The 4,406-nt window shown below is 41.9% G+C and overlaps 1 pseudogene; it reads left to right on the top strand.

Moving 5' to 3' along the window:
* The first annotated feature begins 4,041 nt into the window (after positions 1–4,041).
* LOC124523138 (uncharacterized) lies at positions 4,042–4,138 on the top strand (annotated as a pseudogene).
* The last annotated feature ends 268 nt before the right edge of the window (positions 4,139–4,406 follow it).

The raw sequence follows: 4,406 nt of genomic DNA, 5'->3' as shown, positions 1-4,406 counted from the left end.
CTTCCTGGCAGCTCTTCGGTGATCGAGTTACGAAGCAGCCGACTGGCCCGGGCCAGGCACGTGACGAGAGAAAAAGTTTGGGTCTGTGTGGACTGGAGACAAAAACGCCCTTCTGGTCGAAGGACATCTCTTGAAAGCGGAGAGGAAATGCGCACTTCAAGTAGGAGCCTCAAAGAGCCCGTTCGGCCAAACTCTGAGCTTTTTAACCCCCTCTTTTTAAAAACTTCCTTCATCTTCCCTAGCTTAAGAAAATGTTGCTGTCCCGTAGGAGGCTGGTGCATTAAAAAATGTGGTTATAGGGGCGCCTGGGTGGCGCAGTCGGTTAAGCGTCCGACTTCAGCCAGGTCACGATCTCGCGGTCCGTGAGTTCGAGCCCCGCGTCGGGCTCTGGGCTGATGGCTCAGAGCCTGGAGCCTGTTTCCGATTCTGTGTCTCCCTCTCTCTCTGCCCCTCCCCCGTTCATGCTCTGTCTCTCTCTGTCCCAAAAATAAATAAACGTTGAAAAAAAAATGCGGTTATATATAAAAAAAATCAAATCGAATCAGATTTTTAAAAATAGGGCGCCTGGCTGGCTCAGTTGATGGAGGCTGCTGCTCTAGATGTCTAGTGAGTTCCAGATCCACGTTGAGCGTAGAGATTAATTTAAAAAAAATAATAAACTTAAGATGTGGGTATCCTATACTGTGGAAGGCAGAAAGTAGGCAATTCAGGGGGACAAAAAGGTTACATGGACCAGAAGATCTCATTTTCTCATTTTTATTGTTTCTGTTGCTGCTGAGGGCAGGCAAGGAGGAGAAATTCATCAACTACGATATCACTATATATTCTGGTGAATCTAGATGCAGGAAAGGTACTCCTGTAGAGGTTAAGTTTACATGTTGACTGAAACAGCTAACATTAGGATACGGGATCCATGACCTGAAATGGTGAGCTCTTTTGAAAAAGAACAGAGTTTTATTTTAAAATTTCTAAAAACTATTTTTGAATAGGCAATATGTGTACCTGATATAAAATACAAGAGATCAAAGAGTGTCTATAGTAAAAAGTCTTTTTTCACTCTTTCCCAGTCCTTTAGTTTTCCCAAGAGACACCTTCTGTGACCAGTGTTTTGCATATCCACCCAGAGCTTGTCTGTGTAAATATAAACATGTAAGTCTCCCCCTCTTCTTTAGAAACAGCACACTGTACATGCTTCTTCTGCTCCTTGCTTTTTTCACTTAGCACGCAAACTTGGAGATTGTTATATACAGTTCCTTTAAGAACTACCACATTCTTTTTAATAGCTTCATGCTGTCCCATTACCCACATGTGTCATTATTTGGCCAAAGAAGGACTACATCTTAGTCATCTTTCCCTGCCTAATTCCTGGCACCATGTAAGGGCTCAGGAAACATGCAATTCTTGCTCACAAATTAATTAATTTTGTATAACTTATCCATGTTTTTCCTCCTCTCTCCTTTCAGAGGTAGCAGTATTTTTTTTTTAATACTCCAGATATTTCTATAACATATAGATTTCCCTGCAGACCAAGTCTGCCTTCTGCACTGATCAAACCTTGCTACCTGATCCAATGCCCACCTTAATCTAGCTCCTTTCATATAACAGTACTCCCCACTACTTCCTACTTTTTTTTTTAAGTTTATTGGAGGGAGAGAGAGAGTGAGCACACACGTGTGTGCATTGTTTGTGTAAGTGGGGGAGGGGCAGGAAGCAGAGAGTGCTGAAGGGAGAGGATCCCAAGCAGGCTCCACACTTGAGTTCAGACCCTGACGGGGCGCTCGATCCCACCAACCACAAGATCATGACCTGAGCCAAAATCCAGAGTCGGATGCTTAACTGACTGAGCCACCGAGGTGCCCCTACTTCCCACTTTCTAATGCTCTGGGCATCACTGTTATGTGGACACATTGTTGATCACTTACTATGTGGAGAATTTGTTTTTCTCTATCTTCTGTTATCCCGACCCTTATATCATTGCTCATAGACTTTCCCATCCAGACTTTCCTTCCTGGTCCTGTCCACGATTCTACCTCTGGTTCTTTTCTTCCTGAATGTTTTTAGCTTATGTGGTCAGTGTTTCCCTAGAGTAGCAGGCAATTTTTTCTATAGTCATTTCAAGCAGGAGCTTTGTGTATCTCGGTGGTATAATTCTGGTGCATAGTAGGTCCTCAGTAAGGCTTGCATAAATGAGAATCTGTCTTTGGTCCTCCTGGGTTTTCTCTTCATCCTGTCTTTCAGGAATGGCTCAGCTTTCTTGTCACCCCAAGGTTGTGTAAGACGCCCCTCTCCTGGCTGCTCTCCTTTAAAGGAAGTGCTCTTGAGAAGAGGTCCTGAGATCCTGGAAGAGGGTGGTCTGGGCTCAAACTGAACGCTGCCACCCACCAACTTTGTATTTCAAATCCAAAAACAGTTGACTCTTAAATAACACAGGTTTGAATTGTGTGGGTCTGCTTATATGTGAATTTTTTTCCATATGGTACAGTAATGTGAATATATTTTCTCTTATGATTTTGTTAATAACATTTTCTTTTCTCTAGCTTACTTCATTGTAAGAATACAATATATATGGGTGTCTGGGTGGCTCAGTCGGTTAAATATCCAACTGTTGATTTTGGCTCAGGTCATGATCTCACAGTTCATGAGTTCTAGCCCTGCGTGGGGCTCCCTGCTGACAGCAAGGACAGTGTGGACAGTGTGGAGACTGCTTGGGATTCTCTCTCTCCCTCTGTCTACCCCTCCCTGCTTGAGAACTGTCTTTCTCTCAAAAAAAAAAAAAAAAAGAATACAGTATAGAATACAGATGATATACAAGACATGTTAATTGGTTGTTTATGTTATCAGTAAGGCTTCTGGCTAACAGGGGGCTATTAATAGTTAAGTTTGGGGTGTCAAAAGTTATATAAAGATTTTCAACTGTGCAGGGCATTGGAGCCCTTAACCGCTGCATTGTTCAAGGGTCAACTTATATTTCAAACATTTTATCTTCCTACACATAATATACTTTAAGAAATGCATCTCAGGCACCTGGGTGGCTTAGTTGGTTAAGTAGCTGACTCGAGCTCAGCTCAGGTCTTGATCTCAGGGTTGTGATTTCAAGCCCTGTGTTGGGCTCTGTGCTGGGCACGGAGTCTACTTAAAAAAAATGCATCTTGGCTTTGGGAGTAGATTCATGATTCATCACTTACATACAACACCCAGTGTTCATCCCAACAAGCACCCTCCTCAATGCCCACCACCCATTTTCCTTCTCACCTGACCCCCATCTCCTTCCACCCTCAGTTTGTTCTCTATTTAAAAGTATCTTATGGTTTGCCTCCCTCTCTGTTTGTAACTATTTTTAATTTCCCTTCCCCCATTGTCTTCTGTTAAGTTTCTCAGCTTTCACATATGAGTGAAAACATATGATATCTGTCTTTCTCTTACTGACTTATTTCACTTAGTATAATACCCTCCAGTTCCATCCACATTGTTGCAAATGGCAAGATTTCATTCTTCTTCATTGCCGAGTAGTACTCCATTGTGTATATGTGTGTGTATATATATATATATATATATATATATATATATATATATACCGCATCTTTATCCATTCATCAGTTGATGGACATTTGGAATCTTTCCATAATTTGGCTATTGTTGAAAGTACTGCTATAAACATTGGGGTACAAGTGCCCCTATGCATCAGCACTCCTGTATCCCTTGGGTGAATTCCCAGCAGTGCTATAGCTGGGTCATAGGTAATTCTATTTTTAATTTTTTGAGGAACCTCCACACTGTTTTCCAGAGTGGCTCTACCAGTTTGCATTCCCACCAGCAATGCAAGAGGGTTCCCGTTCTCGACAACATCTGTTGTTTCTGAGTCATTAAATTTAGCCACTCTGGTGTGAGGTGGTATCTCAATGTAGTTTTGATTTGTATTTCCCTGATAAGAAATGCATGCATTGAGAATAACAGGCTTGGCTGGCCAAGGATTTCCCCTGTCTGCTTCTTAAGCAGAACCGTTTTACAATCAGTGTTTCAATTTATTTAACCAATACTCTCATGCTCATGTTGGCAACACATATACTAAAATTGGAATGATACAGAGAAGATTAGCATGGCCCCTGCGCAAGAAATTCGTGAAGCATTCCATATTTTTTTTGTATGGAACCAGAAAAGACCCCAAGTAGCCAAAGCAATCTTGAAAAAGAAAACCAAAGCAGGAGGCATCACAATCCCAGATTTCAAGCTATACTACAAAACTGTAATCATCAAGACAGTATGGTACTTGCATAAGAACAGACACTCAGATCAATGGAACAGAATACAGAACCCAGAAATGGACCCACAAACGTATGGCCAAGTAATCTTTGACAAAGCAGGGAAAAATATGCAATGGAATATTTAACCTATACTCTCCTAGCTGA

The sequence above is a fragment of the Lynx rufus genome, unplaced genomic scaffold (genome assembly GCF_022079265.1).
Source record: "Lynx rufus isolate CCGP_SWC_20201006 ecotype Redwood Valley unplaced genomic scaffold, mLynRuf1.p SCAF_1, whole genome shotgun sequence".
NCBI lineage: Eukaryota > Metazoa > Chordata > Mammalia > Carnivora > Felidae > Lynx > Lynx rufus.
Note: the sequence above shows the minus strand (reverse complement) of the source record. Positions and strands in the feature narration are given on the sequence as shown.